Here is a 23,486-nt window from a genome sequence, read left to right as displayed (position 1 = left end):
AAGACGACTTCTGCGCCTCTTCTTGACTATAGCATCTTCGGCGATTGTTCAGGAAGATATTTAAAATGACTGCTAGCGGCAGGCTGGGTGACAATGCACCCGCGTGTGCCAGGCTAAAAATAAGCACCCGAGCTGCGTTTGTACTTCGCTGTGAAGTACGGGGATCGCGGGGGGAGATTTCAAACTCACTTTCTTGTTTTATGTCTCGCGTTAATTACGCTTTTCCTACAGCTCTCTAACGTATCGCATGTCAGGTTTTCTTCCTCGGTTGCGTGTTCACCTCGGTGTTCGGGAGGTGTTGCTGGGTTTTCGGTGTCAGTGCCGCTGTTATTTCTTTTGGTGGATTTTTTTTTTTTTTTTTACATTGAGCGTTTAAAGGAGTTACCATCACGATAAATTATAAACCAAAGAACAAGCACGCAGGAGCAGGGTTTCATAAAGCCCAGTGGCAATGCTGTACATTCTGTAATTTAGGCAAAACCGGTAAAAAATCATCTCTAGAGCTTTATTTGAAAGCTGTTCCAATGCAGTGCTGGAAAAATAAGCGTTACAACGTGCTGCTGTATGACAGTAAAATGTATTAGTTAATCCAGCTCCTATACCGGGGTGTAATTTCCTTACGGAACGTAAGGAAACCTTCCAACAAGCTTTCTTTTCTCTCTGGTTTTTAAGCTGATAGCTTCCTTTGTCGGACTTCAAAGTGAGCGTGTGTGTGCGTGAGCCCGTGTGAGATCCGTGTGTTAGCAAAATCCTGCTCGGGCATCGCCTCTGGTTTGTAGGAATCGCTGTGTTTCTCCCCGTTTTTCAGCCTGGAAGCCTTACCTACGCTAAATGACTTCCCCAGGACCGGGCACTGAGCTCGAGTTGTACCCAGAGCAGCACCTTCTGGCAAGCCCCCCAGCTGGGCTGGTGGTTTGGGGATGTTCCTTGGGGGTTATTCCCCACTGGGAGCCGGCAAACCTGGTGTGTCTGCTGGTGCTGGGGGGGCCGCAGAGCACTTCTGGGGGGAAATCTGTGCCTTTCTGACACCTTGAGGGGGCTTTCAGCCCTCTTCATGCAGCCCTGGTACCGCAGGCTAAGGGACAGGGACAGCCAGGGCTCGAGCTGCTGCTGGGGTACAAACCAGCAAAGGTACCCAAACCCCCGAGGCTGTAGGATCAAGGTTCTGGCCAAGTTTCTGCTAGCAATGCAGATGTGGTCGGAGGGACTCAGGAGCTGTACAAATCTGGGGCAGGGTGGGGAGGAGAAGCTGCAGCTCCTGGGTCGCAGGGCACTGCCCACCCACGGTCTCTGTAACCATCACAGAGGATTTCCTCTCCAGACAGCTGTAAAATTCACTATCGAGTATTTTTTTATTAAACACCTTGAAATTTATGTAGCAAATACCCATTGCTAGCAGCGAAAAGGAAGCGAGGCGCCTTGCACGTGTGGCCACCGGCGGCCTGGGAGTGCCAGCAGAGGAGAGGAGGCGATGCTGATGACAGAACTGAGGCATCAGCCCTGGGGACATGGGGCAAAATCCCCAGCTGGGATTTTGTGATCCCTCCCGGGCTCACCTCCGCTGCTGCTCCTCAGGCACCAGCCGGGGCACTGCAGGGGCAGCCCCTGGCTGCTGGAAACCGTGCCAAAAAAAACCAAACAGGTCTCACAAAACCCAACAGGGCCGGGGGCGTCCACCCCCTTCCTGCTCCCTCCGTTATCTGCCCGTGGAAGATGCTGGGGGGTGGCTGGCAGAAGCTATATTTCGATAACAAGAACGAAACCAACATGTGTACACAGTTGTTTTCCCTGACTGGGGTCCGTGTAGTTCTTCTGGAAGGTTAATAAATGGTATGCAAATCCTCTTAAACGGCCGTGTTTACACCAGAGCTTAGTGGCTCCAGCCACGTCCTCTACTTTTAACTCCCCAAGTTTTGCTGCAAAAAGAATTTGCTTCCCCACGCTCTTTAGAGCTCTCCCAGGTTTTGTTCTCGCTTTTCCTCAGTGGTCTGCTCTTGGGAACGTAAAGGACATCACCGGAGGAAAAAGAAAAAGTAAAAAAATTGCCAATTGAAGAAAAAAAAAAAAGAAAAGGAAAAAAGAGATGTTTTGCTTAAAGACAGGAGGCTACCGTAGTGTAAAATGAATGATTAATAAGGATGAGAAAAACCTAGTTCAACAGGGCAAATGCTCAATAACAGCTCGTTTAATCACTGGCAGATTAGCTGCAAATGCAAAGTGCCTGCTGCAGCGCCGTGCTAACTGCTCTGGGAAGTGTTGGCTACTCCTTTAATGACAGCATAACCTTTCATTGTGCATTTATTTAAAAAAAAAAGCCCGGCCTTCAATATCTGAGCGCTTGATTTCTTTCTTTCTCCTCCTCATTTATTTATTTATTTATTTATTGGCTTCTCCTGCCCGCGATGAATTTTCCACCGCGGGGACAGGCTGGGAGTTGTGTCACCTCTGCAAATATCGCCGGGCTGGAGCCGTGTCTTTGGGGGAGAATCAGATTTCAGAAGGTACAGGCTCTGGCAACCGCTGACTTCCCTCTCTTGATTTCATTTTCTGGCAGCACTGATGCTGTCCTTGCGTAATTGTCCTTATGAGAACCAAGTACACCAAGGCAAGTGCATTTATTTGTTACCACGGGGAGAGTTATCCAGCTTGGAGAGAGGCATTGATGGAGGATGTTCCCTTGATCGATATATTCATTATAAACAGAGGACCCGATTCATTAAGGGCGCCTTTAACAAAATGTAATTATTTCTCTTGCTAATTGTCCAAGGGATCACTGGCTGTATGCAGATTGTCTCTCCTGTGTGTGTCGAGGAGGGAGGCAGCAGCCGTGCTGCCGGGCAGCGGGGGGATGGAGGCAGGGCCAGGCAGGAGCCCCCCTCGCTGCCCTCCACGAGCGGGTCCCCATGCCCCCAGCACCCCCCGGCTGCCCACGTGCAGGTGAGTTTTGTCATTACAGGATAAGCAAGAGGCGATTTCCCTGATAACCCACTAATTGTGGAGTTTCTGCTCATATCCACAACACAAAGAAAAACAGAGTTTGAAAAGGGGCTGAGAGAGCAGCAGGGGCAAACATACATCCCAGCCCACAGAAAGGGTCAGAATCCTTCCCCTTTGCATTAGTATTTTTGTTAGCTGGCATCGTCGCTCAGTTTTTCAAGTAGCAGGGGCTCTTTATCAAGAACACGTACTTCCCAGCCCTGCTCATCAGCCTTTCCCTCCCGGCACACATTTGGCCAGCCCTCCTGGCAGTGGTGCCCTCTGCCACCTTGGAATTCTGCAGATCGCCTCTCACGTCGCTGAAGAGATGGAAACAAAGTCGCCTGCGCAGGAATTTGATCGTTTGAGCTGGTTTTAAGCTCGTTTCAATTAACTTGGTAAACTGGGGGCGATAAGCTGCCCCTGGCTGGAGTCACCTTCACCACTAGGAGTGGATGCGGGACGCACGAAGTCCGGCAGAGCTTCAGCTGTACCCCGATAACCGTACGGCGACGAGAGGCTGGCAATGCACGCTGTCATTATCTTTAGCACTTTAGGTATATATTTGGCTTTCGTGGCAGAAATGTTCCCGTGGCTGTTGTAAGCGAGGCATCACCTGAGTAACAGATTTTCTGACGTTTCCTCTTGCTTCTCGAATTCGGAGCGCGAGGTGTGAGCGCGCTGGGCTCCGGGAGGCGCTGGGAAGGCTGAGCGAGGCACGGGAGAGTCGCAGCAGCTATCAGGAGGTCTCACCGGCACCGGGAGCTTTTGTCTTCCCCGCTTGCAGGTGGGACAGCATCACAAAGTCAGCTCGTGGATGCGCGGCAGCGTTGGTCCTCAGCAGGACAAGGCTTTCCAAAGCAGGTGGTGGCCTTCAGAGCACACGTACGTGGTCTGCAGCCTCCCGGATCTGCAGAAGCCATCAAGCCAGCTCCTCAGTGGTGCAATTCTTTCTATTATTATTTATTTGAAAGGGAATGTGAAAAGCGGGGTACATGCTCTTTGCTCCCCTGGGCCTGCCCTTTGTTCCAGCGTGAGGTGGCACGGACGCACGGCTTTGGTGGCATCCTACCAGCAGAGGTATCAGGGTCATCAGGAGCAGGAGGCAAGGAGCACCTTGCTTCGTGTTCCCTCTGGCTGATGTGCTCTCTTTGTGGGGAATGGACAGAAACTACAAAAAAAAAGAAAAGAAAAGAAAAGAAAAGAAAAGAAAACAATCTGGGGGTGATGCCATTGAGTTTTTGATGCACATTTACCGAGCTTTTTGCCGGGCACACAGACCTCGTTGTCCCTTTTTCTAGCATCTGCGCGTGCTTTCGGTGCTCCTCCACCCCCAGACCCGTGCTGTTAACTGCTGGGTCTGCCCTGGCGAGGAGCTGGGAGAGCGATCGATAACCGATATGTATTTCATAAACACTTAGCCAAGGTCAGCAAACAAACACGGGGACGGACACACAGTACCCCCCCGCCGAGGTCTCTGGGGGACCCTCATTGCTGTTGGGGTGCAGGTGGTATTTGCTGCCTCTCTGTTTTAATTCAGTTGCTCCCTGAAGAATCCTTATGGGCTTTGGAGCCCTTCTGGCCGCACCTTTTATCAGCTCTCGCTATCCATCTGTGGCACTGTGCTGGCCTTTCGCGTGACCTTGATTTTGCCCTACCACTCATCCGGGCAGGCAATTCCGGCCCCGCAGCCGCTTAACCCTTCAGCACTGCGGACGCGATCGTGCTCGCACCACGATGGGAGCAGAAACCCAGCAGCTCCTGCTGCCACCGGGATGTCCGTGGCAGAGGGAGGCAGGTGGGCACGTTTAACCGATGAGTTTTGGTGGAGCCTTTTGGCCAGGCGTTGAGAACAAACCTTGGAGGTCATCTGAAACACCTGGCTGCGGTGCTGGGTGCCTTACGCAGGTGCGGCCATTCAAGCTGAAGTGGTGCAGCCAAGTTTATAAAGTCACTAAGAGGAGCTGCTGAGCCTTGAGCCACCCAGATCTTTGTGCCCGTGAAGCCGAAGGTAATAGTTCTGACTTCAACTCTTTTTTTTATCCTAAACTTTTGTTCAGGGGAGCTGCTCGCTGGGCTGATTCTGCAGGCGCTGGGGCAGCCGAAGCGTGGATTGCGTCGTTGGATTAGTTTGGTTATTTGAGGAACTGCCACCCTAAATAAGAGATCACCAGCGTGTGCTGGTGATTAGGCCCTCGTGCTGCTCTGCTCAGATTAAAAGCCCTGTTTCTCTCCCTGTCAGGCGCTGTAAGGAAGGAACTTCATCTCTGTAAACCAGCCAGTTTAAGTATTTGAACACTAAGTGGAAGTTTCTGGTGATCAAAGTAATTTCCTTGAATAATGTATTCATACATAAACCTGAAAGAAATGTCATAATTGCAATAAGGTGTCTCTGGGGAGTTTGGTTATCATGATATAATCACATCCCCGGAGAGCGAGAGGCACGAGGCATAGCCTTGTGCTTAATAACACCCCAAGGGTGTGATTATCTCACAGCAATCGCACCCTCATTGTGCCATGTGGCCTCGAGAGCTGCGGCGGGGATGGAAATGCACAAAATTTCAGGAGAGACAACAAAAACGTGGAAACCTCGGCTATTTGGACACAAGTTTCTGCATGGTGTTTTTTTCTTTTAGATGAAAAGAAAAAAAAAAGCTGGGAGCAGCATGGCAAACAGCAGAGAGTGAAGCTGTTTCCTTGCAGAGCAAGGAAGAATGGGCTGCAGTATCTGTCCTCAGCCATCTGCTGCGCCTTGTCCTGCCTTCCCTTATTTATTTATTTATTTATTTTTTTAAATCCACCGAGTTGAATTAATGTGGTCGGGCTCGCTCTGACGCGGCGCGGATCTGACAGCGCCTTGGCAAAGTGGCGCGCTGCCTGCGGTACCTGGGCGCGGGAGGCAGATTGCTTCCTCGCGGGGAGGATGGGAGCGGAGCCGCTCGCTGCCACCCAGCCTCCTCTCCCCTCCTCTCCAAGCCTCCATCCTCCCAGAAGGGAGGGCGCAAGGCTCGTGCTTTGCTGGGGGAGAAAACGGGGTGCTGCTTTAGATCCTATTTTAGATGCAGATTTCAGAGCCCTGCCGTCCCTGGAGGATGCTCTGCAGCCAGGAGCCTTGCCCCTTGGTGGGGGTCTGCCGGAGCGCCTCAGAGACAGGAGAGGTTCCCTTATAAAAGCCATGCCTTAAAGTTTCATTATTTTCTGTGCGGTCTCCGTTGGTTTCCACGGGACTGGGGTGCAAAGGGACGATGCTAACGGGGTTTTAGCTCCTTGCCCCGCGTGGTGTGGGCAGCACGATGCTGAGCCTGTTCGGAAGGCAGGGGAGGGCTGCTGGGTGTGGGTGGGACGGCTGGGTGCGATGTTAAAAGAGAATCTCCCAGCTTTGGCTGCGGTGAGCAGTGAGGACAAGAGGAGAAAGTAATGAACTCCCAGCTCAGCCCTGTCCTGTGGCTTCGGAGGGCGTCTGCTCGTACAGCCCCTGGGCGTGATTCCTGGGATCTGCTCCTGCATCCTGCCCTGAGGCTGAGCTCTGCTCCTCAGGACAGGGGGGCGGCGGTGAGAGTGGAGAAATTAGGGTTAGGTGCTGCCCCTGATGCTCAGGCACCATCCATCTGAAACACAGCCCTAGGGGCCTGCTGCTCTAGGGTGTGATTAGTGGCATACACTATTCACAAGGGAGAGGCAACATCTAGCTTGCCTTTTTTTTTGTCCTTTTGATTAAAAAAAGAGCCGCAATTTGTCTCTTTTTGGATAAAGTAGGGGTAAAGCAGTCACCCAGAAAACGGGGGCTTCTCGCCTTCCTCCCCAGCTCAACGTGCACAACCTTTGTGTGCACGACAGAGGCACCTCCTGTGCTCCCAGCGCGCTGCAGGAAATACATCATGTTTATGGCTGGAAGAAAAAAAAAAAAAGGCTGCTTAAATCTAGTGTCTGCTCTCCAGGGTTTGCAAAACCAGGCTGCTTTGGGAGAGAAATCGTTAATATTTTAATGAAAGCTGGGTGGTTGTTACGTACGTGTGGGGAAAAAAATGATATTTTATCATCTTCTTTGTAGTTTGCCGTGACTTGGCTGGGGGGGATAAGGGCCAAAATTCCAGCCGTGTCCCCGGGCAGCAGTTCCAGGCTGTTCTGACTGTGGTCTAACAAAATCCCGACTGCTTTGTAGCACGGACCCTGCTTGATTTAGTGCCCCCCATCGTGGCTTTCCCCAGCTCTCAGTGGCTCTAGGTCAGCAGGCAGAGGTGGCATCTCCCTTCTGAACGGTTACTTCTGCAGCTTGCCTCCTCGGGAGCCTTTCCTAGAGACTTTTAATTTGGCTTCAGGAAAAACACTCCGCAGGCATGTCCGGAGAAAAATCCTGGAGTGAGATAAGAATAAAACAAATCTGGGAGGTCGGGCGCTCATTGCCGAGGCTGCTGATTAGATTTCTACAATGCTTTCTTAAATCCAGCAGCCCCCAAGGTGCAACTAGCATGCTTTATGTTTTTATGGAGTCTCGGCAATTTCCACAAATTGAAAAATTATTTTAAGCTCTCAGAACACGCCGGGATGATGAAACGAGTAAATCCTGTGCGTTTCTGGTGGCACTCTTTCATTCTTGCACATGGTAGGCTTGTTTCTGTTTACTGTTAGCTGATGTCAATGAATTCCGAGATGGGTTGTTCGTTGTTAAAATAACCAAACGCGCATTTGATCTGAGGGGAAGACGCCTGTGAATGCAGATCCAGCACACAGGAGAGCAGCCGGTCAGGCTGACCGCTCTCGACAATGTCTCTTTAAGAAAGCTCTGCACTCTCTTGCAATATTAAAGTTGCTAAGGTAACTGTGCATTTTTTTAGAGCCCAGCAAAGTAAATAGGTACATGACCTGTATAAATTCTCAGTGCATAAATTACTGGAGCCCTCAAGCTAGAGTAACTCACACACTTCCTTATTTCCAAATGACTTTTTAGCTTCTCTGCATGTCTAATGCCCGAGAATTTGATGTGCGCCGTTCGTGCTGCAGAACATCCTCTAGAAATCCCGGGGCATGGGTTTTGGTGCAACGAGGGGCCCACAGAGCTTAATGGGACCTCAAGGAAAGAACAGGCTGAGTGGTCTTCAGCCCTCCGGGCTTGCAGTCCAGAAGGTCTCACCAGCTCCTCTGTGCACAAAGGTTGGTGTGGTCCACATCCACACGTGGGCTCTTGCTGGAAACCTGGGTCTTCTGCCTGCAGCTTGGCCTGACCAAGTCCCTGGGTGCAATTTCAGGAGCTTTACTGGCTGACCTGGAAACAGCAAGCCCTTAGTGAGACCTCTAGTGTGTGCACGGACCTGGTTCACATCACCCACGCCAGCATCGTTCCGCAGCAGCACCGCACAGCACCTCTCGTGCTCTGCTCGGGTTGTGACAGCCCGAACGATCTCAGGAAAGCTGCGGTTGAACAGCCACTGCTTGGATGCCAAATCCTGCAGCCCACGTCCTCGCCCTTCATCTGTCCTCTTTTGCTCGGTGCGTTTTTGCAGCATCCGCGAGCGCGGCGTGGCTGGAGGGGATAACGCAGCCTGGCTGCGTCGGAGCGCTGCTGGACGTTCGGGTCCTGCTGTCTGCTGACAAAAGGTGTCATGCTCCTGATTGAGGCTTCTTGCATGAAAATACACGCGTGTACATCACGTAACACGTGTACAGTGACTTTTCAAGCTGTGTCAGCCCTGCTGCACAGATGCTGCACATAGCTTGACCACTATAGCAAACCCGATGGCTGTGTGTGGTGGTCGGCATGCACGGGGGTCACTGCTCTGGGATTTTGGGGTACCCAAACAGCCAAAATTGTCCTACTCCATCCAGGCAGCACGCTGGAAGAGGGCATGGATAGCCCTGGCCAGGTGGGACTTGCTGCTGTTATCAGTTAGGGGCTGGGATAACCTCACTTCTGCTCGGAAAGGGCTGGCATCTGACCACGGTGTGCACAGCAGTGTTTTTGTGCTTACCTGTGGATGGGGAAGGGTCTCTGAGTAAAGAAAGGCTTCTGCGAGCTGGTGGCTTGCCTCCCCCTTACACACACCTTAATTTCTGATACCAGTTACTCAGGGGCTGGCTGAGCTCTGAAGCTGAATCAGCTCGTGTCGAAACAGTCCCCGTGGATGTCAGGTGGGAAGAAGAATTTAACTTCCTCCCTTCCTTTGGTTCCTGGGTCTGTTCTTCTCTCTCAGGCAGAGAAACGCATCTCTGGAGACTTCTCACATGGCGTAGGAGGATGTCAGCAGCCTGGCACTGACAGACCTGAGGGGTGGCCGAGGGCAGGGGAGCCGCTTGGAGGCCAGTTTGGAGGGCTGCTGCTCCCCGGGCATCTGGGCTCGGAGCTCAGGCAGGGTCAGTCGTGCTGAGGACACAGGTCCCAGGCCACCGGGTCTGCCATCCCCTGCCTGCTGGCTCTTCCTCGTGTGCTGGGGCTTTACAAGGTCAGCAGGAGCTCACCACCGGCTGTGGGGGAAATGATCTGAGCACAAGTCCCACCAGAAAAAAATGGGGAGCTTGGTTTCAGGCACTGGGAAGGGCTGGGGGTTTAAGTAGGAACCATTTTAGGAGCAGGAGGTTGAAGGAAGCGCTGTGCGGAGCAGTCTGATACCATGGCTGGATTGCCACGGCCTTTGCCAAAATTGCTTTCCATTGTCTTATTTTTTAAGACAGAAAGGAGCTGATCTGGAAAAGTTCCCTCTGCTCCAGCAGGGACGGAGCCAGTGGGTTCTGGTGCGGTTACACTGCGACTCAGTGGGAGACGTTGGAGAAGTTAGGCAGCGATTTATTTTCTTTTCCTCCAGCAAAGCGCCAGGAGGTGGGAGCACTCCTTCCCTCAGCCTTCAAGGAGAGCGAGCTGCTGGCTTGTGACTCCTCGCTGCAGTGCAGAGTCCTCTCCTTCAGGGCAGGAGATTCGCAAGCAGCCGCCTTGGGATCGAGCAGGGGGGCTGAGCAGCTCCTGCTCTGCTTTGTCCCCAACCCCGGGGGCTGGATGCTGGCCGTGGGGCTCCCAAATGCTGCGGTGCGCGGTCCCGCTGGCCCCTTGCTCTCTGCAAGCCGGGGGTTGCGCCTTCAGCAGCTTTCTTTTTTTTTTTTTTTTCCCCTTTCCTTCGTGCACTGTATTCAGGAGGAGATGGACTGCGCTGGCACAGCTCCAGAGGCAATCCTCTCCTTGCCAGGAAGCCAGATGCATGGTCACATTGCCTGCCTCTCCCTGGCAAGGCTGGGAGAGCTTCAGCAGGTGTGAGCGAACAGCATGCGGGAGCCGCAGGTTGGGCGCAGGCTGCCTCGGAGGGGCCGCCAGAGCTGCGCAGCCCCCGGCCGGGCGCTGCTGCAACAAAACCCAAACCCACGGTGGGGGATCCTCCCCAGCCCCGTCCTCCCTGGGCTTTAACCGGAGCAAGGAGGCAGCAGGATGGAGAGGTTTTCCCCCCCGCTCTCCTCCTCCCCCCCCCCCCCCCGAGCCTTCCACCTCCTCAGCAATGTTGCGGCGAGAGCGGGGACTCGCAGTCAGCAGACTGCAGTGACAGATGGCAGGTCATAAGCCCTCGCGCTAATCTAACACCGCACAAGAAAATAGGGCTGGGGGTGATTCAGCTGCTAGGCCTCAAAGCGAGAGCATGCCGGGATAGCGTGCTCCTCTGACACGTCCTTGAAGGATGCTGCGTCCCCCCGGACCGCGGGGGACAGAAGTAAAGTGGCGACGAAGCACAAATCTGCTCGCGGAATGAGGCGGATTCTGCAAAACCTGGGTGACGTGCTCGTAGTCGTTCGGAGTGATTGGATTTCTGGGAGCGAGATGCAAGTATCACTAACAGAAAGCTCTGTGAGGAACGATTTGGGATCCAGAGCTGAAGCTACCTGGGCACGGTCGTCTTCCCAACCTCGGTTGTCCCCAGGGCCGGAGCTGCCAGCACCCATCAATGTTTCTGCCAAGCTGTGCCTGAAAGGAAGCTGAACCCATGCAATCCTGCACAGTGCTCTGGAAACACTCACGTGGCAGGAGGAATTTCCTGGCGTTTATCAGCTGCAAGCTGCATTTGGAGCTGATGTGCTTTGCTGAAGGAAGAGCACAGGCTGCAGCCCCAGCCGCCTGTATGCTACGGATGCCCCCGGGCTGGGTAGTCCTGGTGGAACCAGTGGGGCTCTTGGCTATAGGATGCCACTCCTTGATTAAGGACGGGACAAATGAGACCTTGGAATGCCTCGGATTAGGACCCATGGGCCAAGTTTGCTGCAGAAATCCTTAGCTCAGCTGATGTGGATGGAGCCAAGGGTGCTGTGGTCCTGTGCCCTGGGTCTGCATGGGAAAACCTGGTTCGTGCACAGCCGGTAGCTGTCGGGGCAGCTCCTGTTAGCCTTGCTCAATCGCTGCTGATGTCACCCTAAAAAAGAGGGGAAAAATGAGTTTATTATGAAAACAGGTTCCTGCAGAGGGAGTTTTAAAATGAAAGTGCACCAGGAAGATGGGCGCTGCTGTCTGTGGTGTGGAACACAAAAGCTGATAGGAAAGGGATGAAAGTAAAGCCACGCGGGGTGCAGAGCAGCCCGTTGGGAGCAGAGGAGAGCTGCCTCGGTTTGGTTTGGCCTTGAGGTGGAGCTCCCTTGGAGACTTTACACAGCCACAACTGATGGAAGGCTTCCCTCCCCTTCAGGTGCCCAGGGAGTGGTGTGGCCATGGTGACAAATAATGGCGTGTGGCTGGGGCACAGGGAGAGGTCTGGGGGGACCAAGTGGCTTCTCCCAGCCCCAGGGAGGTCCGTGAGCTGTGCGGCCCCATTTCGGATCAGTCCCTCCCAAGGGGGCCCTGCTGCATCTCTAATGACCTGCTGGTCGATCCGGTGGGAAGGGGCCACTTAAAGCGTAAAACCCCCAAGAGATGACTAAATGGGCTCATGAGAGCCTCCTGGAGAAGAGTTACCCTTCTTGAAACCTAGTGTAGACCAGCCTTCACACCCGAGAGGTACACCCAGAGGGCTGGTTTCAGTTACAGCTCGGTTTGTTCTGGGGGAATCAGGTGCTCTCCACCGGTAACCTCCTTCTGGTGCACGAGACGGTGCTCGGTGTCCTCCAGCACGCCCGCACCACTGCTGGAATACCAAAATAAATAGCATGAATCTGTATAGTTTTACTGGAAAACCAAGGTAGAAGGGAGATGGGTGAAAAAATGCCGAGTGCAGGGTCCTGATTTTAGAGTCCTTCCCTGTAAGTGCACCCGAGGCGCTGGAGGTGAAGGAGCTGCTCGCTTCAGCCGTGTGCCGACGATAATAAGCGGTGGCCAAGCTGGAGGAACGAGCCTGGGAGAAGGAGCTCCCGCCGTGTGAGTCTCTCTCTGCAATTCCCCCAGCTCTCCTTATCTCCCCGTGCCTCTGGCTGGCACATCAGCCAGACAAAGGGCTCGCCGCAGCTTGGCCTAGCGGCTGGGGAAATTGTTCAAAAATTTCCAGCAACGGCAGCAATGAAGGGAGCTCTCGAGCCGGGGAGAACAGCCGTCCCCTTAGGATTCCTATCACCACAGGATAACATTTCCAGGCTTTGTCCAGCGAGAGATGTCACTTCATTTACAGGGATCCCCACAATGTTGAGGTACATTGGATACTGCTTATTATACACCAAAGACTATCGAGAATCAGCTCGGCCGGGCTAATTGTTCCCGGGATCGGGCTGGTGGCGTTTGAATTTCGGTAGTTGTGGAGGTGGCTGGAGAAGTTTCCCCAAATTGTAAGAGATGAAAGGGTGAGGTTTTTAGAAATAGTAATGCCCTGATTCAAGGGATTTATGGAGTCAACTGCATCCATGAGAAAGAGGGCATCGTGGACTGGTCCTTCTTGGGATGGAAACCAGCGGCTTCAACAGGAAATGGATGGGTTCCCCAACAGCCACGTTGACGTTATCACATTCTTCAATGTTTGTTTTTATGGCTTGCAAAAAAAAAAAAGGCGTTGCCCAATTTTGTGTCACTGCTGATCTTACAGTCCTTTTAGGGTCCTTCTCCTCCGCTCCTGCTCTGGACTGAAGGGCATCGCGCCGTCAGCTCGCGTCCTTTGGCTGGGGGAAACGGGAAGGGGTGGGGGGGAGAGGCAGCGAAATGGCTCCGCCGCGCTGTATAAATAGTTGCTTTATTATCATAAAAAAAAAAAATGCACTCTAAAGATTTTTAGGATCAAAACATACCAAAGAAAATGTAAAACAAAATTAAAATGAAGCCAAGTATTCACATTGTCAGCAGTTATTTTGTCACTGCAAAGCATCTCCTCAAAGGAATATTGTGCGGCGCAGCAGCAGCTGAATGAAGCACGCGGCTCCGGCGCTCGCATGAAAGGGAAGAGCGGGGACATCTTCAAACCCCGGTAATGGATCCCTGGGGCTCCTCGCGAGTCTCGCGGTGGCATTGACATTCCCTGTGAAGTCGGAGGCTGGCAGGTTGTTAAAACTTCCTGGGTTTAACGGCATCAAGCGTTGCTGCGGTTTGTTGGACGTATAAAATCGCTTCTCCACCTCCTTTTTTTTTTTTTTTTTGGGGGAAAAAAAATAATAATCCAGATATCAATAAGGAACTTGAGAGAGGAAAACACTATAATTATAGCCAAAAAGCTGGCACGGTGCCTGCTGTATAAACCCGTTATTTTGGTAGCATAGAGCTCGGTACTGGAATAATTCTCTGGGTGGAAACTTGGCAAACATGATCTCAGCCTGTGAGCTAATCTTTCCTTTTTTCCTCCTGTAATAACATTTTTTTCCTTCTCCGCAGATTTAGCCGTTTGAAAATTGTGCATCCTATTACCCGAGATTGTGTATGCACAAATGACCTACGTTATGGGCCTCTGGGGTGATGTGAATGGAGACAAGAGATCTGCATGTTAGATTAAAACCCCCTTGCTGGAAAATTGGTGCCCTGTAGATTCAAATACAATTAGCCTCGATCTGAACCGCTGCCGTGATGGGGACTGGCCGTGGTGGAGGGTGACAGGAGAGGACGGGGCTCCAGGAGACCCCGGGATGTGTTTGGGGATCAGGAGACCCCAGGAAGTGTTTGGGGATCGGGTCTGCTGTGTGGTGGGGAACGTTTCTGGTTCAATTCCTTGCTGCTAGGTGCAGCAGCCTGGCAGCTCTTGGTGTCCTAAAGCAAGGTGGTCTCAAGAAATAACCACCCAAAGGCTTGCATGGGTGGGAGGATTGGGCCCCTTTGCGACACGGAGGTGGTTATTCCTCTGCAGGATTGTAAAAGGCTTCGTGAGCCATGCGTGAACCCCAGGCTTCATTATTAGCCCCTATTTTTAAGAGGGACGAGGCAGCAACACACCTCTGTGAAACTGTAAGGAGCTCAGATGATGCTCGAGAAAGAAATGTCTCGTTTTGACCTACATCTGTGCTGAAGGAACAGCTCGCTTCTGCTCACAGGTCCTGGGAGCTGCGGATGCTGCGGGAAGAGAGCTGGCCTTGCACTGAAATTCCCGTCAGCCTGCCACAAACACCTTTCTAAATGAGCATAAGAAAATCAAATCCCTTACTGCTGCTCTCGCGGCACCCAGAGCGCCTTGCTGCCCTGGCAGCAGGGGACGGTCCCCGAGTGCTGTCCCTGCCTCGCTGGCAGCCCGGGGGGCACAGCTGGCCCAGCGGGGCTTCGAAACCGCCCCGTCATTAGTTCCACTTCCCTGCAGCAGAAAGGGGACTGCGGCCGCCTTTGAAATCTTCCGACCAGAAAGCGGGACCTGCGGTTTGCTGATGCGCTGATTTTCAGAGAGCCATCCCTCGGTGGGGGGTTTTGTTTGTGGGCTTGGAAAAGGCACTCGAAGAGTTGCAGCAGGCTGACCATCAAATCAATTTCTTCCCTTGTTCTGTGTTGTTAAAGCTAAGGTGTGGTTCGAGGTGAAGAGCCTTACCTTGGAGGCACCTGCCTGCTCGCAGGACGCGTGAAGGGGTGATTGTTTTTTAGCCGGTGTTGATTACTGCTGCACCGCGGGAGTGAGCGAACCCTCGGTGATCTGTACCGGAGATCGGCCCTGATCTGGTCACTTCCATTTTGCTGACTGCTGAGAGCAGCTCCTGCTCCTTTGGGGAACGACTTGGGGTCAGAGACTTTGGATCCTGCTCCCAAGACAACGTGCCTGCAGCCACACACTGCTCTTCTCTGCCGTGACACCGAAGTGGCAGCGACCTGTACCCGAGCAGCGACCCGTCCTCGTGTTTTTTGGCAGTGCTCCTGGGACAGCAGCCAGCTCGGCCCCTCACCACGTAGTGGTGTTTTTATGGCTCGGTCGAAGCGGATGTGCCCTGCTGACGCCTCCTCTGCTGCGGCTCTCAGCGGGCTCCTTGGCCCCATCCCAGCACCGCGTGAAGGTGGCTGCAGAGCTGCTGGATGAGCACAGGCTCCCATCTGGCCGCTCTGGCATGGGGCAGAGCACAGGCTTTGCCCTTGGTGGGAAGGGGATCAGCATGCTGGGCTTCCCCCCTGATGCTCCTCCACCTTCAGGAATAAACTGGGCGAGTCTGGAAGAGATGGTCTCAAGGGGGGGAAAGACCTAAAATAATGGTGTGGCTGTTCAGCAACTTGATGTTGTTCTGCCTCACCTTAAAACCCCCCTGGTTACCTTTTATCTGGTACAAATCCATGGGGTTTGTACCCACCGCAGGTCTTGGGAATGACAGCTTGCCATGGGTTTGGTCCTTGAGAGCAGGTCCTGGAGAAATAACCCCGACCGTCTCCGTCGCACTCCAGCTGGGATCAGCGATGGGGAGGTCTGAGCTCAGCCTGGCCCCAAGCAGCGGCCAGCAAAAGGCCTTTAAAAACCTGAGGCTGGGCTGATGGCTGTGCACGGTGACACCTGGACAGAGAGCTCCCTGCGAGTGGTCATGGATCGTGGTCAGCAGAAATGGGCCTCCAAGCTCCTGCTCAAAAATCACAAGGGGAAGGGAGCCCGGTGTGCCGTGCTCTCTTTTTCCAGAGCTTGTTTTCAACCTTTGGAAGCTTCTGTTTGTACCATGAAGCTTCTTAGGAACAGAGAGAAGAACATCATGGCAAGAAAACTTGGATGTTACCCCAAGAAACCCAGGTGTTTCTGCTGCGAGGGGAAGGAGTCGTGGTGGGGTCTCCATCCATGGGAAACGGGTCTGCATCTTTCATCTCTGCTACCTCCAAGGGAAAAAAAAAATAAAGCCACAACCCTGGATTATTTTATCTTGTTCCACAGGACCCTAGCAGATCTCTCCCCTGGGCCCATAAATCCGTTCCTGACTGTCGCTGCTGCTCCCGAGCTCCAGTGCGGCACACGGGGAGAGCGAGCTTTGTTCCTCCGCCGCGCAGAGGACATGCCACAAATAATTTAAGGGGCCGTTTTTCTTTCAAGATGACATTAAATATTCTTTACTTTAAGGCAAAAAAAAAAATCATCCACACCACTTGGCGTAAAGCGATATATCCAGAAGAAGGGCAGATGCTGTTTAATAAAAGGCACGGCGCTCGTGTCCGCCCTCCTGAACCTCCTCCTGGTGAGGCTGCTGCGGGGTGGCTCCTCGACCAGTGCTGAGATCCTCGTTGGGCCACGGCTCCTAGGGACGTGCTTCGTACCTGCAGCTCCACTGCAGGGAAAGGGGAATTCTGAGTTGACCGAAACCTCCTGGAATTTTGGCTTCTCCCCCACCTATTCAGGCATCTTCCTGCCCCCTGCGTGAATCGCGTGCTTGTGGCCTGGGCTGAGGTTGCAGGAGGCTGGGGGCAGCCCAGGGAAGGATGCGGCCCCTGGGGCTTGATCTGCTTTGGTTGGGGGCAATGGCTGAGCCCAAAAAGGGGCTTTCAGTAGCAGTGGATCAGAAACCCTTGAGAAGGGGATGCTTGGGGCTGGGGGAGAAGTCCTCCTGCTCTGACAGTAACCAGGTTTGACCAGGAAAGCAGTGGAAGAAAGCTGCTGGGACATTTTACCAGGTCTCTCTCAAGGTAGAAGCACGCAGTAAGCTGTCTGCAATAAACTCACAGCAGTGAAAAGTAAGAGGAATATGCAATGGGGAAAAATCTGCCTTCTGACCCGCTTCACCCCCTCTCCCCTATTTCTTCCTTTTGCTTTCCCTGTTACAGAACCAAAATTAGAAAAAAGTACATATATAGGGAAATGGCATCCAGAAAAATGTTACGGGAAGGAAAGGAGTGAGTCAGGAACGGAGTAACACCAATCAAATTGATTTTCAAAGACCCTAAAAATATTCTCGTGATTCAAGCAACTAAAACCCCGGGACACGGGCTCAGGAGCAGGTTGTTTTCCAGTCCCTCACTTTGTCAGACCCCAAACGACCCCTCTCAAAAACCTATTCCTCTGACCTTTCCGTGCCTTTAATGGAAAGTTTGCCACTTGCTTATCTCATTCCTCCTTTGAGCTGTCAAAGGCACCTTGACTTGCCTCTAAAACTTCCTTCCAGTGCTAAGGTGTGTATGTGCCTCTCACTGCACGAGTAGATTTCAGAAACAAGGCTGGAGAGTGGAAAAATCTCTTGATTTCTAACTAAATGCAATGGTTGCTTACAAATTCTGCTACGTAATTGAGTTTTCTTTATTATTATTTTTATTTGTATTATATTCTGAGAGTTTTTTGTTATTGCCTAACACCTTCTAGTTTGTAAGCAATTAATTTGGGGTGTTTGAACTCTTGCGTTTCTGGCACGGGTGGGATGAAGATGACTTGCACATTCCTTTATTTATTATTATTTTTATTTATTTTTATTTCTTATGGCTGCTTTTATTTGGCAGCTTCTTGTTCCCTGTAACAGTCTGACCTCAAACTGCCACGAAGCTGATTTTAGAGCAGCAGAGAAAGAAGTTCCAAGCCGACCTGAACTCGGTCAACGCAAAATTCTACATGCCTCTGCACCGTAACCACTGCAGCGTGCCCTCGGGTTTAACTGTGCCTGTTCCAAAGAGGTGCTCGTGGCAACGCGGTTAGGATCGGAGCCGAAAGTTGTCAGCTCGCTGCTCTGGTCTTTGCCACTTCCGTACGAATTTTCCTGGGTGGCTTCGTGTGTTTGTGTGTTTCTGTCGGTGCGTCGCGGCGTGTTTGATCTGGGCGCATCGCGCATCTGCCTCGTGTAGCTCCCGTCTATCCCATGTTAATTACATCGCTCTGGTGACATAATAAACACCGAGCGAGTTGTGAATAGATTATTTATGATGCCACCTGAACTCTAAGTAATTATAGCCGTGTAATTTAGCTTCCCCCTATTTCATTTTATATATAATGTAATATTTCAAAATATTCCAGCGCACATCTATCTTTAGCGCTGCGTTTGAATGAATAAATTGTGATTCTCTTTCAAAGGTAATATATCAGCAGTGCCCTTAAGGGAGGGCGCCGTAGCTCTGTCAAGACCGATCCATAAACTAATTTGCACATAAACAGAGACAATGGATACTTACACCTCACGCACACCTTCGTTCACGGCAGATGATACCCTGCTTACCTGTCTGGGTGTATTTAAGCCTAACGTTCCCCTGTCAACGCGCTGAAGGCGTGCAGTAAGTCTCAGCCAAGTGGTTTTTAATATGGGACCTTTCCTGTAAATCAAGCTGGTGGGGTAAAATTAGTGTTGGGCAACAAATATCTTGGGGAAATGGGCTGGAAGTGTTAATGCTGGGGGGTAACGTTGCGTCGGGGGGAGTGTTGTGTGCTGGTTGTTGGTGTTTGCTTACGGGCTGCAAGGATCCAACTTCCAAACCTGCAGCAGCCTGGTGCTTTGGGAATGAGACCTTTGAATGTCTCAGCGGCCCGTCGAGGAGGCTGAGATGGTGCTGACAGAGCAGGAGAGGCCCCAGCCCAGCCTGTGAGTCCCCTGCTGTGGGGGCTGCCCCTTCTGCCCTCACTGTTGGGCAGTGAATGCCTGCAATGGGCTCTCCCCACCCCACTCCCACCTCTTTCCCCTCCTGCTCACTTGCTGCTGGACGGGGGGCCCCGACCGCCCCTTGCCTCAGTTTCCCCAGCTGTAGACGTGCTAAAATAGTGCTTTGTAACCTGGGAGGGGGCTGGTGATTTGGTACAGGGACAGGTTACTGCTCAAAGGTGCCAACCAGAACCTACAGACTTAACTCAGCACAAGAACATCATGCAGGAGTCGGGAAATCAGCCAAAAAACACTTGTGGGTTGGTTTCCCCAAGTGCTTTGAGATCTTCACACCACGTAAGTGCCCTGTATTATTACGCTGTGTCCTTGAAAAACCCCATCTGCTATGGTTTCGCCCTCTTCTTTCCCTTAGAGCCCTGCGGGCTCATTCTTCGTCCTCCCTGCCCCAAAGCCATGGCTGATGGCCGTGCCCTTGAGCGGTGCCGCTGGCCGCCCTGCTGCACAACCACACCCAGGGCTCCCCCAGCACCGATGGCGTGCGCACGTTCAAGGCGATTAAAAGGTACTTCAGAGAGTCAGAATCTTTTTTCCTTTTTTATTTTTTATTTTTTATTTAATTAAAAATGTTGGGATTCAAACTTTACACGGGATTTGCACTGGCTCCAGTCCCCAGTTGGCATGTGTGAGGCGGCACCCGGGAGATTCGAGGTTTCCATGACATCATCCGGTAACTGTGAGCCTATCAGTTAATTAAATACTATATCCATGTATTCTAGTTAATTGATGCTTCCTTTACATGGTTTATTGTGCTGCAAACTGGTATTGCTTCTGTCTCACTGAACAAACACAGAGAGGGAGAGAGAGCAAGAGCCGCCGGGATGCTCCAGCTCGCCGCGCGGCCGGGGGAGCGGGGGCTGCTGGCACGCCGTGCCCGCCGCGTCCTGCAGCATCCCCTGGGGTCGCCCATCCACGGGGCTTCGTGGTGGCCCTGCGGGTGCTGTGGGCATCTCTTATGGATGAGCCGAGCCGGGCAAGGCTTGCAGTTTCCCCTGCCCAGGTTGGTGTTGGGCTGCTGAGGGCTGGGTCCTGCAGTTGGTGTGCAGAGGAGGGGTTTCGGCAGGACCTGCTGTGTTTCTGCGCTGCAGGAGCGCGGTGTCGTCTCGGCAGTCGGTGTCCTGCAGGAACGTGGCTGAGCCCAGGCAGGCTCTGGGATGTGGCTGCACCTCCTGCCCTAGGGAAAGGGAAGAGACATCACCTCTGTGGTTTTTAGCACATGGAAATATCTGAAGTCAGGAACTCCAGCGTGGTTGGGAGTTGGTAACGTAGCGTGGTCTGGCAGCAGGAGCTGCCCACTGCCCTCCGGCAGCACGCCTCGAGCTCCTGCAGCTTTCCCCAGGGGTTCAGTCCCAGGGGTTCAGTCCCAGGGGTTCAGTCCTGCTGTAAGGAAGCGATGTGTGTGCTGGTGGGAGGATTTGTTCAGTGCCGAGGCAGGACTTGAGGAGCTTAATTCACAGAAGACTCGACAAACCCCTATTTCGGCTCAGGCTCCACATGTGGAACTTCAGGACACATCTGCACGCTGCTGTGTGGTTGTGTCTGTGCTGATAGCGGAGATCCTAAAATGCGAGAGAGTCCAGTTGGCAGTAGGAACATTTCTCCCCTTTAACTCCCAAGGAAATGCTGTCCCAGAGGCTTCAGAGGAGCATATTCAAAGAGGAAAGGGTGGTATCCCATACACAGGCTGACCACTGGCTATCTTCTCTCCCTCCTTTTTTTATGCCCTTTCGTTCTCTTCCCTCTTCTTTCTCACCAAACGTAAAAATTCCCCTGAGAGAAGCTGGGATGCTGCAAGCGTGCTGAGAACATCTCCCAGGGGTGACCTTGTAGGGTTTCCACCTTCCAGGCTCTCCTTTTTCAGGCAGTTCTTGTCCTCCTGCAGCTCCATACTTCTGGAGAGGGGAAGAAACGCCACGGGAGGTGCCTTCTCCAGGAGGTTTGCTTCTCAGCGCTGCTCTGGCCTTCTTCCAAAAGGCAGAGCGGCCCCGGCCCTCTGAGCAGCCGCTGCAGGTGGTGTTGGGTCCAGACGAGGGGGTCAAGGCAACAAATTTACATCCCCCTGCAGTAATCCCCCTCCGAATGATCACCTCTGATCCTGCCACCGCGCTAAGTGCTGCGGTGGTGGTGCACTTTGGAAAATGGTGCTGTCTTCTGTTAAAGGCAGGTATATTTTTTTTTTTTCTGTAATTCTCTTTGGTGTTGCCTTTCGAGGCCCCTCTATGTGGCTCCTTTCACTTCTAATTACTGCACTAGGAGATTACAGTGTGGTGCTGGCGACAGAGAGGGAGGAAGGGGGAGGAATGGGATGGTGGAGAGGGAAAGATTTCTGCGGTAATTTGCATTTAAAGCTGGCACTCAGCATTATATCTCCCTGTTCACCCATTGTCTATAAACATTTTAGCTCTTCCTTCTGCCTCATCAGAATGAATTAAGCATTTTCATTGCACCACCAGCCTAATTAGAGTCATTTACTATGTTGACACAAAGGGTTTTTTTATGAGCATCTCAGCTTTAATACACTACAGCAACATTGGAAACCTCCGATCAAAAGGTAAATGTTTGGGGGTCAGAGATATTTTTCAACATTCTCCCAAGAACACAAACAAGTTCCCGGAGAGGCGACGCGCGCGCTCGTGGCCCCGCTGGGACGCCGGCGAGTTTGCACGGGGAAGGAGGGTGCTGGTGCGCTCCTCCTGCCTCCCGGTTGCACTTGTGGACGGGGGATGGCTCAGCGCAGGGCTGGCTTCGTGCTCTGCAGGCGTTGAGCAGCGCGGAGCATTCGTTGGGTGGCATCAAAGGGCGGAGGGGGGGGACTCGGCGTGGTCCGTCCGCTCGGAGCTGGGCTGCTCGGGTTCTGGTGGGCCTGGGGACGTGGAGCCCGTCTGATCTGCGGCGCGCCGCGGTGCTGGGTGCTCCACGTGGGCACCCTGCAGCCTGGGAGGTGGGGGTTTCGGGTGGCTCTGGGTGCCCTGCTTTATTATTAAAAATGATTATTGCCCTGCAGGTATTAACCCGGCAGGGGACGTTCCCTCCTGTGCCCCAGTAGTTCAGTTTTTACAAGAGCTTTTAGAGAGGGAAGTGGCCAGAAGCTTCTCAAAGATCCAAGCACGGTCACATCAGCACCCTCGTGCTGGGTGAATGTCACACCTCCCAGATCTGCCCCAGCTCTTAGGGACCTGTACACAGACAGAACTGCAAATATTTTTCTTGCTAGCTTACAAGAGCCTCACACACAGGTCTGCAGTCCTCGGGTTCGGCTTTGGAGCCCTTTTGAACATGGCTGTGACATTTCACGCCTTCATAGCGGCTGATTTCTGCCTGGGTTCCTCCTACAAAGCTGTGCTTGCCCAAGGCAAGGAGGCGCCCTCCTGGTACGGGAGCCGGGGTGTGCACGGCAATCTTTGTGGGAGGCTTGATCCTCAAAGTCCTGAACAAGGAATGTCCCCGGGTCATCTGCTTGTTCAGGTCTCTCGCAGCGAGGAAATCGGAGTCGCTGTTTTACCAGAAATTTTGTGGATCAGGAAAGCCGTTTGTGGCCTCTAGTGAATAAGCGCAGTGGTTTGCGGAGCCATGTTTAAAATATTTTGATGCCTACTTCTCAATGTTCACATTTCATAATGAAGGTTAAAGGAAATTTGATGTCAAAATATCCCATAGTCTTCCCAATTGTTTGCTATTCCTCAGGAAAGGGATGCAAATGGATTTTTTTTTTCAACTCAGGAATTTCATAGGTTTCTCTGAGTGGACCACGCTGACCTTAGGAGCCTCGTGACACTTTGTCCTTCTCTTTAAGGGTCTCATCTCATACGCTGTGCCTAAACCAGTATTCCAGCTTTGTTACACAAGCATTGTCGTCCTTCATGGGTCCCAAGAAGAGCCTCAAAATCTCCTGTGAGCGTTATGTTGGAAGGTCAATGCAGTCGTTTTTTAATACCCTGACTTCAAGCCAGGTCTTTGACCTGATGAGGGCCGAACTTCTAATTAGTAGTAGCCAACAATGCGATGTGGGGCATGTGTGTGAGATTTTTTTGGAAGATTTGTGAGAAATTGGGCAACAGCTGTGCGTGTTTTGAGGAGGTTGAGTGTGCTGGAAGAGCATGGGTACTACAAGGAGCTTTAAACCTAGAATGTAGCGAGTCAGAGGCTAGGCTATTCTAAAATAACTTCTGGGGGGAGCACTCGGGAGGGGTTGAACAATTTTTTTTCCCCTTACGCCATTGCATTGAAGATTTTTGCGCTGCAGCAGATAAAACGCAGCTCACTCCAGGCCACTTCAGCTCACAAAGTCTCTTAAGTAATCTGGGGTTTAAATACGGAGGGCAAACACGGCCAAGTGTTGTGCCTACACTTGTACCAGCTCCTATTCGTTAATCATTTATAAGAAAAAGTTCACCTGTGCAGAAATAAAAACAAAAATGAGGTGAAGAGGTTGGGTCTTTTTCATCTTTCATTTTTTTTTCCGAGCATTTTCCTTCCTCCTGCGGGAGAATGAGACCAAGCTGGAAGCTGTGCCGGGTGCCTTCAGCCTCTAGGTGCAGCCTTGACCTAGCAAGAAGCAGGAGGTGGGGAGGGATGAGCTGAGGCCATGCAGAACCGGCAAGCCCAGGACGGGAACAAGAACTTAATTTGTGCCTTCT

The 23,486-nt window shown here is 52.3% G+C and overlaps 1 long non-coding RNA gene across 1 annotated transcript; it reads left to right on the top strand.

Moving 5' to 3' along the window:
* Positions 1–3,308: 3,308 nt before the first annotated feature.
* On the top strand, positions 3,309–13,902 carry LOC118176929. Its single transcript, XR_004755582.1, has 6 exons — positions 3,309–3,763; positions 4,650–4,774; positions 4,885–4,987; positions 12,164–12,289; positions 12,417–12,555; positions 13,721–13,902. It is a non-coding gene; the product is annotated as an uncharacterized LOC118176929 (long non-coding RNA).
* Positions 13,903–23,486: the final 9,584 nt, after the last annotated feature.

The sequence above is a fragment of the Oxyura jamaicensis genome, chromosome 20 (assembly GCF_011077185.1).
Source record: "Oxyura jamaicensis isolate SHBP4307 breed ruddy duck chromosome 20, BPBGC_Ojam_1.0, whole genome shotgun sequence".
Classification (NCBI taxonomy): domain Eukaryota; kingdom Metazoa; phylum Chordata; class Aves; order Anseriformes; family Anatidae; genus Oxyura; species Oxyura jamaicensis.
Note: the sequence above shows the minus strand (reverse complement) of the source record. Positions and strands in the feature narration are given on the sequence as shown.